The 14,011-nt window shown below is 38.7% G+C and overlaps 1 protein-coding gene and 1 pseudogene across 1 annotated transcript in view; both read left to right on the top strand.

Moving 5' to 3' along the window:
- Positions 1–14,011, top strand: part of IKZF3 (IKAROS family zinc finger 3) — a 107,566-nt gene that overhangs the window by 15,317 nt on the left and 78,238 nt on the right. The gene's annotated exons all lie outside the window — the stretch shown is intronic.
- LOC129017130 (large ribosomal subunit protein eL39-like) lies at positions 11,012–12,528 on the top strand (annotated as a pseudogene).

The following is a 14,011-nucleotide window of genomic DNA, read 5'->3' as shown; positions in this document are numbered from 1 at the left end:
AAGAAAAATAAATCTTTACCTACTCCAGGGTCATTAAAATATTCTGTTTTCCTCTAGAAGTTTGATTGTTTCAACTTTCATGTTTAGCTCTGTTACCCACTTCAAATTAATGATTCTATTTTTGGCTCCAGCTATTTTACAGTTATAAAACTAGGCATTTTACAGTTATAAAACAAGTCTTCATTTCAATATGTTGGATTCAATCATTTTACCAGAAACATCTTTTTAAAGTAGCAATGACATGAAATGCCCGTTTTTCCTTTTCTCTCTGCATGTTCATTTGGTAGCATGTGATATACAAGGTAAAATTGGAATATATGTTTTTGTCTACAACTTAAGGGTAACTGACCTTTGAAGGAAAATAACACTAGATACTGACTTTGTTGTTTTAACAACAGTTGTCAGCAGTTCACCTGTGCCCCACGGTCAACAGTTTCCTCGTTAAACACTTAATCTAGGAGAAAAAATGGAATGCTTTACTTTTTTTTAAAGGGGGAGGGCAGGAAGAACTGGAACAGTAACTTGGTTGTGTTTGATCTGGTGTTTTTAAACAAGCAGTCTTGATGTTTCTTAACATTTACCTTAGCCCAAGGAAATAGGGAAGGAAGTATTTCACGATTGGAGGGATTACTCTCACTTTAACGCATGTCTTTGTTTTTGTTATCTTCCTTTCCCCTCAATCAGCAATAATGGACAGTCAGTTGAGGTGTTTGAAATTAATTGGATCTAAAATCTCTTCTAGTTCTGGCCTTCTAAAATCTATAATCTGTATAGGAAGGCATTTAAAACACGACTTAAATTCTCTGAAGCAACAGTAAAACTCAATAGACAAATTCTGCTTCTCTTCTTAATGTGTCACTGACTTTGTGCCCTTGGACGATTACTGGCCTTTATGTTTTTTGTCATTATTTGTATCTTGGATTTTGTCTGTAAAATGGGGAAAATAATAAATGCCATTGCCCCTATTTATCTTCCAGAAATGTTATGAGAAAAAAAGAAATCTCATTGCACTATTAGGCTGAGTGCTTGATGCCACGTTTTTGGAGAGCCACAGGCAAACAAAAACAGGTTCAGAAGACAGCTCTCACCATGGTCAGGAAACTGAGTGGTAACATCTGAGCTATAACTTATCCTGTATGTTCCCAGAAAGCTGAACTAGGACCTGAAATAGACATTTCAGGAAATTTGAGTTCAGCTACATTTAAGAAAGAATGCTTTTAACTACCAGAGTTTTTCTGAAATGGAAAGGAATAATTTCTGTATTATTCAAAGTGTTCAAGCAGAGGCTGTATAACCCAAGTAGGGGGATATTAGAGGACATTCAAACATCAGATGGCAGAGGAAGGAGAGGTAAGCTAGTTACGATAATAATTTCGATTCTAATATGCTAATTTAATTGGTTATAGGGATCATTTTTCATCCTACAGAACTTTTCTTGTACTAATGGAATTTGAGGAATGGTTATATAGGGTGGTGATACGGAGAACTGGTAAAGGATTTTGCAGAAATGACAGCTAACGCTTCTCTGCCACATTTGTGGTCCCAGGTGTTAATGTTGCAGTTGTGAAAACATTCTTATAATCAGTGCCTCAATTTCTAAAACTTTTAATTAAAAAGTAAAAGTGAACATTTTAGATAAGATAAACTTTTTAAAAAAGAGGTATGGATAGAAAGGACTCCATTTACTGTTATAAACAAGGAATGGAATATCAACATTCAGAGACAGCTTTCTGTCTCTGCCAGAGGTGCCTGGCAGCTGGCAAACTCAATACAGGATTCTTTCTGAGACTTGACATTTTGCTTTCCTTTAGTGCTTATACTTCCTACTGGGAAAACAGACCATGGAGTAGAAATATGATCTCTGAAATTAAGAGGAAAATTTTGTTAGCTAATATTCTTAATTGAATGGTAATTATTTAATAGTATAGTATTAGAAATAAAGGCAAGTTTATAATCATTAGAATTAAAAACATGATTGTACATTTTTGTTGCTAATGTGAATATTTGATTTTGTTTATAGCTAACTTATATTTGAACTAATAGGTAAAGCATTCATATGTGAACTTCCATGAAATCTCAATTAACTAGACTCCTGCCATTTCCAAGTTTAAATTTTATTTATAATCTGCCCCCTTTCGTTTTACAGCACATGAAATGTTAGAAACTCTGAAAAAAAAAAAAAAAACCTTGGTATCTTGAAAAACTGACTGGTGAAAAAATTTATATAGTATCATCGTCAATGAAAAGAGAATCTAAAAGGCTAAAAACAAATTTGAAATTATCATCTCTCAGTGAGCATGTGATGAAGTCTCATTTTCTATACTGGTAGAAAACAATTTGAGATTGCTAGAATGGCTATGAGTAGCTATGAATGGGAGAGTGCTGTGGAACACTGCAAAAGAAATAAGCTTTAACTTTTATAGTCTAATATATATGTCAGTATCTCAGTAGTTGAATAGTTGTGTCCTTTAGAAGATGTGTTATTTAAGAGATAAGGTTAATGGAAAACACTTATGTTTTAATTAAACCTTAAAACATATCAGGAGATTGGTTATTTAGTTGTGGAAAGAGCAAAAAGACAAATGAAATAGGTATTAACTAGAGTTTTCTGCTAGATTACAACTCTGGCTTTTAAATGAAATAAGAAAATGGTTTTATCTAATGATACCAAAAAATCCTGATGAAAACATGATGCTAAGTATATATTTGTATACATACATGTATGTTCATTTAAAAATGTTTTATCTGGATATTTGGATATCCTGTGGTTGATATTTTTACCCTCTGAAAAGTTGCATTAATTTTTCAATCAGTGACATTTGTAAAGTGCTTTGTGTGAAAGGTACTGTCTGAATGTTTTATTTCTTTGATTACTGCATCGGTGAAAACCACAACTTTCTCTTGAAATTCCAATTGAAGGGTTTTGAAAGTAAACATAGAAGTATTAGTAATAGACCTAGAACAGGGCTCCATAAGCTTTTTCTGTAAAGGATCAGATAGTGAATGTTTTAGGCTTTGCAGGTCACGTGGTCTCTGTCACAACTACTTAGTCGGCTGATGGAGTACAAAAGCAGCCATAGACAATATATAAATGAATGGGTTTAGCTGTGTTCCAATAAAACCTTTTTTTTTTGGAAACAGAGTCTTGGCCTGTTGCCTAGGCTGGAGTGCAATGGGGCAATCTCAGCTCATTGAAACCTCTGCCTCCCAGGTTCAAGTGATTCTCCTGCCTCCCCCTCCTGAGTAGCTGGGAATATAGGCACCTGCCACTAAACCTGGCTAATTTTTTTTTAATTTTTTTGTAAAGACGGGGTTTCGCCATGTTGACCAGGCTGGTCTCGAACTCCTGACCTCAAGTGATCCACCTGCCTCGGCCTTCCGAAGTGCTGGGATTACAGGCATGAGCCACCGTGCCTGGCCTCCAATAAAACTTTACTGATGAACACTGCAATTTGAATTTTGTAAAATGTTCAAGTGTATTCTTCTGATTTTTAAAAACCATTTAAAGATGTGAAAACCATTCTTAGTTCACAGGCAGTACAATAACAGGCAGTGAGCCATAGTTTGAAAAACCATCTAGTGCGTTCATAGGGATCAACAATAGAGATATAAAACTTCACTTGTTCATTCAAGAATATTTATTCAGTGTCCATCATGAGCAGACACTAGTGTGGGGGCTGAAGATACAGCAATACAAAACAGACAACATCACTGTTCTCATGGAGCTTACATTCTTGTGGGGAAAGACAGATTTAAAAAAATGAGTGATGGTGATCTGGGAGGCTGAGGCAGGCGGGTTACCTGAGGTCAGGTGTTCGAGACCAGCCTGACCAACATGGAGAAACCCCATCTCTACTAAAAATGCAAAATTAGCCGAGCATGGTGTCGCATGCCTGTAATCCCAGCTACTCGGGAGGCTAAGGCAGGAGAGTCGCTTGAACTGGGCAGGCGGAGGTTGCAGTGAACCGAGATCGCGCTATTGCACTCCAGCCTGGGCAACAAGAGCAAAAAAATAAAAAATAAAAAAACAAAACTCTGTCCCAAAAAAAGTGAATGATGGTGATAATGAAAAGATTTTATAAAGAAAAATAAAGCAGGTAAGAAGAAAGAAAATAACAATGGAAGATGACATTTTATGTGGGGTAATTAGGTAAACCTTGTTTGAATAGGTGACTTTTAAGCAGATACTTGAATGAAAAGAGAAATTGAGCCAAGTGGCTTCTAAGAGGAAAGCATTATAGTCAGGGGGAAGGGTAAATGCAAAGGCCTTGAGGCAGGAGCATGCTTTCCCTGTTCAAATAACAGGAGAAATGTAGACAATTGATGAGATTTATATTTCAACAAAATTAACCCACTCCAAGATTCTTCCGTCATTTGCCCCAGATATGTATAAACATCAGTACAGGAAACTATATTTCTATCAAAAGCAATATAGGGACTCTTCCTACTTAACTTTGTAGAGCATTCTTTTGGAAAATATTTCAAAGCTATGTTGACTGCCTACACATTAAAAAGACCACAGTAGACCCCATCAAATGGAAACTTTTTGTGGGTTTGTTAGGGGGGACTGAAGTGTAAAGAAGTTACAAAATGATTAATTAAAAACTAAGATGTTTTTGCTGCATTTAGAAATATTTAACAAGTTTCTGGTCTTCAGTTGGGAGTTCCTTCACCATCTGTCCACTCCTATCTTTGAATGGGCTTCATGTTCTTATAAATACCTTGAAGTTTAGGGGGGAAATACACTTCAATCTATCTTGTTGTTGTGTTTTAATTTAGTAGCTAATAAGAACATTCATGTGACCTGATCACAGATGGTTTTCCTATCTCTTTTTTTTTTTTTTTTTTTTTTTTAGAGACGGAGTCTCACTCTGTCTCCCAGACTGGAGTACAGTGGTGCCATCTCGGCTCACTGTAACCTGTGCCCCCCGGGTTCAAGCGATTCTCCTGTTATGAATGCTAAGGTAGTCAGAATCTCATTTTTCTCTTCGAAACTACACTCAGTTACTTCTGGTGTTATTTACAGTACACAAAGAACACTTTAAAAATATTGAGAGCTATTTAAATGTCAGAGGGTTTAAAATGTTCAGGGGACCAAGACCTTTTGCCTTTAGTTCACCAGATCAAAAGCCATCTTTCTGTGTAGTGACTAAAAGATGTTCCCACATGAAGGTTGCTCATGTGAAAGCTTTGAGCTAGTTTTCGTTCTTTCTTTTTTTTTCCCTCCGTTAAGAATCTTTTCAGCGTGCAGTTGAAAGTTTCATAGTTAGCGTTTTTAAAAAACACTATCAAACTTACAGAAAAGTTGCAATACAGCACAAAAAACTTTTCTACTGCAAGTTTTGAAAGTAAATTGCTGACACTGTGCTCTATCCCTCTCCTATGCTTTAGTGTATGTGCCCTGCCTTCACAATAAAATCATCAAAACCAGGAAATCAACATTACTACCATTCAATCCTCAGACCCCATTCAGGTTTCTCCAGTTGCTTCTATGATGTTCTTTACCACAAGATATTTCAGTTCAGAATCACACATTGCTTTTCGTTGTCATGTCTCTTTCCTCTCCTTCAGTCTGGAACAGTTCCTCAGTCTTTCATGACCTTGAAACTTTTGAGGATTATAAGCCAGCTGCTTTGTAAACTATCCCTGCAAATTCGAGTTTGGTTGTTTCTTTGTGGTTTGATTCGTGTTTTGCATATTTGGCAGGAATATCACAGAAGTGATGCTGTGTTCTACTCACTATCAGAAGGCAAATAATTTTTGTTTGTGCCATTACTGATGATGACCGCATGTAATTTTGCTCAGTTACAGTGATATCAAACAGGCTTTTCCATTATATAGGTGCTCTTTTCTTTCAACCTTGTAATTAATAAGTATTTTTGGAGAGAAGCACTTTGAAACTATATAAATATCCCATTTGTCATCAAACTTTTAATTTATTCATTTATTAACATCAGAATGTACTCATGAGTTTCTTTTTTTTTTCAATGGGTTATAGTCTAATACTATTATTATTTTATGCTCCCTTGTCCCAGATTTGGCCAATGGAAACCCCTTCAAGATGACTACTCTATTCTTTTAAGATATTCACTTCATTCTGTGAGCACTTCCTTGCTTTCTGGCACAGCAAAATGTTCCCGACTCATACTTTCAATTCTCATGCCTTAGCCACCCCAGTAGCTGGTACTACAGGCATGCGCCACCATGCCTGGCTAATTTTTGTATTTCTAGTAGAGATGGGGTTTCGCCCTGTTGGCCAGTCTTGTCTCAAACACTTGAGGCTGAGGCAGGCCTCAAATGATCCACCTGCCTCAGCCTCCCAAAGTGTTGGCATTATATGAGTGAGCCACTATGCCCATCTTGGAGTAAACCATTTCTTCAGGGAGCCTCATTCCTTTAAATGGAGAATAATTTTTAGAAGTTAAATCTAGAAGCTATTGTAGTTTCGCTATTCCTAGGTGCTCTCAGTGAACAGGGAAAGGGACTGTATTTATATATACCCATATACACACATTTACATCTATATTTTATCTTTTTTTTTTTTTTTGCTTTGTTGTCATCCAAGCTGGAGTGCAGTGGCACCTTCATAGCTCACTGTAGCCTTGAACTTGTGAGTTCAAGTGATTCTCCTGCTTCAGCCTCCTGAGTAGCTAGGACTACAGGCGCACTTCACCACACCCTTCTAATTTTAATATTTTTTTCTAGAGACAGGGTCTCACTATGTTGCCCAGGCTAGTCTTGAACTCTTGGCGTCAAGTAATCCTCCTGCCTTGGCCTCCCAAAGTGCTGGGATTACAGGCATGAGTCACCTCGCCGGGCCTATCTTTTTATATATAGTAGAAGCCATGAGTTCATGCCAGTACATCCACTTCCAATACAGGACCACAGGCTTCCATATTTGTAACTCCCTTCTCTCACAGAAAAACCTGGCTCTCATTATCCTTATTCTGTTTACTTATTTGACCATTCCTCCATTATGTAATACAACCAGTCGCCTATTGGCACTTGGCATCTCTTACTCAGCACAGTTGCTCTGCTTGACTCATTTGGTTTTGATAATCCCATACTGTGGCGTCCACTGTGTGCAGACATTCTTCTCAACTGCTTGAGCTCTGACAGCCCCATGCAGGACTGCCCCTAAAATGTAGATGCCCTCTTCACCCCACTCGAGTTCTGGTACTTTGCACTGGACTACTCCGGGCATTGAAGTTCTCCTCATTCCATTTAGCCTCTAGTGGGGGCTGCCAGCCACTTCATTCCCTCTTCATTCCCCTCTTCATTCCCTCTCAGGCTCCAGCAGTCCAGGCCAGGCAGTCCTCCTCCCTGCATGTCCTCTTATAGTGTTTGAGCTCTGACTTTTCATGCTGTCTGTCCCTCCACGTGGAAACTTGCCTTTTTTTTTTGTTCCAGACAGAATCTCTCTGCTGCCCAGGCTGGACTGCAGTGGCACTGTCTCATCTCACTGCAGCCTCGACTTCCAGGGCTCAAGTGATCCTCCCACCTCAGCCTCCCGAGTAACTGGGACTACAGGCTCATGCCAACTTGCCTGGCTAATTTTTGTATTTTTTGTAGAGATGGGGTTTCGCCATGTTACCCAGGCTGGTCTTGAACTCCTGGGCTCAAGCAACCTGCCCACCTTGGCCTCTCAAAATGTTGGGACTACAGGCATGAGCCACCACACCTGGCCTGAAACCCTTCTTACCTCATTCACACTGCCTACCCTGCATGGACACACTCTTCATGCTGGCTGGTCTCCAGCAGCCCACCCTGGGCTACCCCTATTCATTGCATGGACATTTTTCTCATCCAGCTTGGATTTTGACATCCCATGCCAAGCTGCCCCTTTGCTTATTTTTTTTTAAATTATACTTTAAGTTTTAGGGTACATGTGCACAATGTGCAGGTTAGTTACATATGTATACATGTGCCATGCTGGCATGCTGCACCCATTAACTCGTCATTTAGCATTAGGTATATCTCCTAAAGCTATCCCTCCCCCCTCCCGCCACCCCACAACAGTCCCCAGAGTGTGATGTTCCCCTTCCTGTGTCCATGTGTTCTCAATGTTCAGTTCCCACCTATGAGTGAGAATATGCGGTGTTTGGTTTTTTGTTCTTGTGATAGTTTACTGAGAATGATGATTTCCAATTTCATCCATGTCCCTACAAAGGACATGAACTCATCATTTTTTATGGCTGCAAAGTATTCCATGGTGTATATGTGCCACATTTTCTTAATCCAGTCTATCATTGTTGGACATTTGGGTTATCTAGAAAACCCCATTGTCTCAGCCCAAAATCTCCTTAAGCTGATAAGCAACTTCAGCAGTCTCAGGATACAAAATCAATGTATAAAAATCACAAGCATTCTTATACACCAATAACAGACAAACAGAGAGCCAAATCATGAGTGAACTCCCATTCACAATTGCTTCAAAGAGAATAAAATACCTAGGAATCCAACTTACAAGGGATGTGAAGGACCTCTTCAAGGAGAACTACAAACCACTGCTCAATGAAATAAAAGAGGATACAAACAAATGGAAGAACATTCCATGCTCATGGGTAGGAAGAATCAATATCGTGAAAATGGCCGTACTGCCCAAGGTAATTTATAGATTCAATGCCATCCCCATCAAGCTACCAATGACTTTCTTCACAGAATTGGAAAAATCTACTTTGAAGTTCGTATAGAACCAAAAAAGAGCCCACATCACCAAGTCAATCCTAAGCCAAAAGAACAAAGCTGGAGGCATCACGCTACCTGACTTCAAACTATACTACAAGGCTACAGTAACCAAAACAGCATGGTACTGGTACCAAAACAGAGATATAGATCAATGGAACAGAACAGAGCCCTCAGAAATAACACTGCATATCTACAACTATCTGATCTTTGGCAAACCTGAGAAAAACAAGCAATGGGGAAAGGATTCCCTATTTAATAAATGGTGCTGGGAAAACTGGCTAGCCATATGTAGAAAGCTGAAACTGGATCCCTTCCTTACACCTTATACAAAAATTAATTCAAGATGGATTAAAGACTTAAACGTTAGACCTAAAACCATAAAAACCCTAGAAGAAAACCTAGGCATTACCATTCAGGACATAGGCATGGGCAAGGACTTCATGTGTAAAACACCAAAAGCAATGGCAACAAAAGCCAAAATTGACAAATGGGATCTAATTAAACTAAAGAGCTTCTGCACAGCAAAAGAAACTACCATCAGAGTGAACAGGCAACCTACAAAATGGGAGAAAATTTTCACAACCTACTCATCTGACAAAGGGCTAATATCCAGAATCTACAATGAACTCCAACAAATTTACAAGAAAAAAACAAACAACCCCATCAGAAAGTGGGTGAAGGACATGAGCAGACACTTCTCAAAAGAAGACATTTATGCAGCCAAAAAACACATGAAAAAATGCTCACTATCACTGGCCATCAGAGAAATGCAAATCAAAACCACAATGAGATACCATCTCACACCAGTTAGAATGGCAATCATTAAAAAGTCAGGAAACAACAGGTGCTGGAGAGGATGTGGAGAAATAGGAACACTTTTACACTGTTGATGGGACTGTAAACTAGTTCAACCATTGTGGAAGTCAGTGTGGCGATTCCTCAGGGATCTAGAACTAGAAATACCATTTGACCCAGCCATCCCATTACTGGGTATATACCCAAAGGACTATAAATCATGCTGCTATAAAGACACATGCACACGTATGTTTATTGCGGCACTATTCACAGTAGCAAAGACTTGGAACCAACCCTTTGCTTATTTTTAAACTATGTGTATTTCCCCTGCCTTTATGCTTTGTTGCTAACCTCTAATGGCTAATATATTAGAAGTTTTAAATTAGGATACAATGTAACTATAGTGACTGTATTTTTTAAACTAAAAATTGGAATATGATCTGATTATAGACCATTTTAAATCAGTACTTTTCCAAATAGTTTTAAGTAAATGATCACAGTCAAAATAAAGAACAAAGGAGAGTTTTAATTTCTGTAATGGAGTAGTACCTCCTATTGAACCAACCTTTCCATGGATAAGAATGATAGATTCTGGACAAAATATAAAAAAAATTATCACCTAAAAGCATTGGAAAAATGACCAAAAGCAGCCCGTTTTATGGCCTTTTATTCAAGGGCAGGCCCCCATTTCAGCCTCAGAGTGGCTAAAACTTTGATAGAAAATCCACAGTTTTGACAAACCATAACAACCACAGCAACTGGGAAGTGAGGGGAGACATTCTGCAGTGGAGAAAGCCAGAGAGGGCTTTTTTGTATATAAAGTCTCTGGCTGATCCACTAATGTGCAGAGTTACACTCTAAATAGCCCAACTGAGGCTAAAATAACTAAACAGATTTATACTTCTGCAAAGGTGACTAACTCATCCCAGTTTCTTTGGGACTCTGAAAGTTCTGTGTTCTAGGAAACCCCTCAATCCAGGCGTATTGGGACATTTGGTCACCCCAGCTGCTGCCCACAACAGGTGAGACAGAGTTTGAGTTTAAGCCAAGGCAAGTTAGTTGCAAGGTTTAAAAAGTAAAAAGTCTGGTCAGGCATTGTGGCTCAAGTCTGTAACCCTAGCACTTTGGGAGGCCAAGGCAGGAGGATTACCTTGAGGCCAGGAGTTTGAGACCAGCCTGGGCAACATGGCAAGACCCCCTCTCTACAGAAAATACAAAAATTAGCTGGGCATGGTGACACCTACCTGTAGTCCCAGCTACTCGAGAGGCTAAGGTGGGAGGATCACCTGAGCCCAGGGAGGTCAAGGTTGCAGTGAGCTGTGATTGCACCTATAGTCCCGGCTATTCAGGAGGCAGAAGTGGGAGGATTGCTTGAGCCTGGGATGAAGAGGGCTCAAATCATACCACTGCACTCCAGCCTGGGCAAGAGAGTCAGACCCTGTCTAAAAAATAAATAAATAAAAATAAAGAAAGAGTCCTCTTTTCCTTTCTCCGCCATCGTGGTGTGTGCTTGCCTCCATTTCTCACCATGTCTTCTCACAAGACTTTCAGGATTAAGTGATTCCTGGCCAAGAAACAAAAGGAAAGTTGTCCCATTCCCCAGTGGATTTAGATGAAAACTGGTAATAAAATCAGGTACAACTCCAAAAGGAGACATTGGAAAAGAACCAAGCTGGGTCTGTAAGGAATTGCACATGAGATGGCACACATATTTGTGCTGTCTCAAGGTCACAATCATGTTACCATATCAAGCTGAAAATGTCACCACTGTCTGGAGAGTTGAACATGTTTTATTGGGAATATATTTTTTCTCTCTGAATCTCTTATGAACGCGTTGGTTGACTGCATTCAGTAATAAATATATGAGACCTTTCATTTCAAAAAATACGAAAAAAAAAAAGAAAGAAAATTAAAACAAAAAGGGCTGGGCATGGTGGCTCATGCCTATAATCCCAGCTCTTTGGGAAGCTAAGACAAGAGGATTCCTTGAGGCCAGGAGTTCAAGACAAGCCTGGGCAACATAGTGAGACTCTGTCACTACAAAAAACTTTAAGAGCCAGATGTGGTGGCACACACCTGTAGTCCTAGGTACTCAGTAGACTCAGGCAGGAGGACTGCTTGAGCCCAGGAGTTTAAGGTTACAGTGAGCTACGATCATGCCACTGCACTCAAGCCTGGGCAACAGAGCAAAATCCTATCTCTTAAAAAAAAAAAGTAAAACAAAGAAAAATTCCTACATGCTTCAGAGGAACATATAGAATTCACAATTTATGTAATATATCATTCACAAGGTCCAGCATACAATCCAAAATTATGTGGTCATGTGAAGAAGCAGGAAAATATGACCCATACTCAAGAGAAAAGGAAATCAATGGTAACTGACCTCAAGATGGCATACATAATGGAACTGGCAGACAAGAATTTGTATAAACTATAATACTTACACTTCTGTAATTGAAGTTATAGAAGGAAAAGGGTGGGAGAATGGAACAGAAAAAATATTTGAAAGCATTTAGAGAAAAATGAAAAGGATATAAAGGAAAATATGCTTTTAATTAACAAATAGAAGACCTCAGCAGAGAAGTTAAAATGAACTAAGTGGAAATTCTAGAACTAAAAATTACAATATCTGAAAAAGAAAACTCATTAGATAGGCTTAACAGCAAATTAAGATGACAGAAGAAAGAGTAAATGAACTTGAAGATATGAAAATAGAAATTATTCCTTCTGAATATCAGAGAAAAAAACATTGTGGGGGGATAAAACAACAATGTCTCAGGGAACTGTGGGAAAATATGAAAAGATCTAACACACATATAATTGAACTTATAGAAGGAAAAAGGGAGGAGAATGGAACAGAAAAAATATTTGAAGAAATAATGGCTGAAAATTTCTTAAGTTTGGTGAAAAATATAACTTTACAGATTTAAGAAGTTCCATGAACCCAAGTGGAATATATGCAAATAAAATTACAGCTAGGAATATTATGGTCAAACTGCTGAAAGCCAAAAGTAAAAAGAAAAATCTTGAAAGTACTTAGAGAAAAAGAACACATTACCTATAGGAAAACAACAACACAAGATATCACTGACTTCTTATCAGAAACAATAGAAGACAGGCCGGGTGTGGTGGCTCACGCCTGTAATCCCAGCACTTTGGGAGCTGAGGCGGGTGGATTATGAGGTCAGGAGATCGAGACCATCCTGGCTAACAAGGTGAAACCCCGTCTCTACTAAAAAAAAAAAATACAAAAATTAGCCAGGCATGATGGTGGGGCACCTGTAGTCCCAGCTACTTGGGAGGCTGAGGCAGGAGAATGGCGTGAACCCGGGAAGCAGAGCTTGCAGTGAGCCGAGATTGCACCACTGCACTCCAGCCTGGGCAACAGAGAGAGACTCCGTCTCAAAAAAAAAAAAAAAAAGAAAAAGAAACAATAGAAGACAGAAGACAGTGGAATGCCATCTTAAAAGAGCTGGAAGAAAAAAAAAAACTGGGCCAGGTGTGATGGTTTATCCTCTAATCCCATTTTGGGAGGCTGAGGTGAGAGGATGGCTTGAGGCCGGGAGTTTGAGATCAGCCTTGGCAACAAAGCAAGACCCTGTCTCTAAAAAAAAAAAAAAAAATTTTAAGAAAAACCTGTAAACTCAGAATTCTATATCTAGTAAAAATATCCTGTAAGATTGAAGACAAAGTAAAGACATTTCCAAATAAATGAAAACTAAGAAAAGTCCCTCAGATAATTGCACTACTAAAAATGCTAAAGTTCTTTAGACTGTAGGGACATGATACCAGATCAGAACTCAAATCTTTATGAAAAAATGAAAAGCACCAGGCCAGGCACAGTGGCTCACACCTGTAATCCTAACACTTTGGGAGGCTGAGGTGGGAGGATCACTTGAGCCCAGGAGTTTGAGACCAACCTGGGCAACATAGTGAGACCCCTGTCCCTACAAAAAAAATTTTTTTTAATTAGCTAGGCATGGTGGTGCTTCTATAGTCCCAGCTACTTGGGAAGCTGAGGTGGGAGGATTGCTTGAGCCCAGGAGGTCAAGGCTGCAGTGAACCATGATTGTGCCACTGCACTCCAGCCTGGCAACACAGTGAGACCCTATCTCAAAAAAAGAAAAAAAAAGGCACCAGAAATGTTAAATATGTGGGTAAATAGAAAGTACTATTTTTTCATCTTAATCTTTAAAATACAATATGACTATTCAAAGCAAGAATTAGCATTGTATGGTAAGGTTTAAAGTATATGCAGATGTGATACATAGGACAACTATAGTATAAAGGTTGGAGGGTAGGAAATGGGCCTAAATGGTTGCAAGCTTTCTTACATTTTATGTGAAGTGTATAATTTTAACTCTAAGAAGACTGGAAAATTAAAGATGTATTTTATAGTCCCTAGAACAGAGAGAAATAGACAAATCAACAGTCATATTTGGAGATTTTAATACTCCTTTTTCAGCAACTAAACAACTAGTCAAAAATTAGTATATCCATAGATCTGAATGACATTGTCAACTACCTT

This window comes from Pongo pygmaeus, chromosome 19, assembly GCF_028885625.2.
Source record: "Pongo pygmaeus isolate AG05252 chromosome 19, NHGRI_mPonPyg2-v2.0_pri, whole genome shotgun sequence".
In the NCBI taxonomy this organism is placed as follows: domain Eukaryota; kingdom Metazoa; phylum Chordata; class Mammalia; order Primates; family Hominidae; genus Pongo; species Pongo pygmaeus.
The sequence above is the reverse complement of the archived record's forward strand: the minus strand, read 5'-3'. Positions and strand labels throughout refer to the sequence as shown.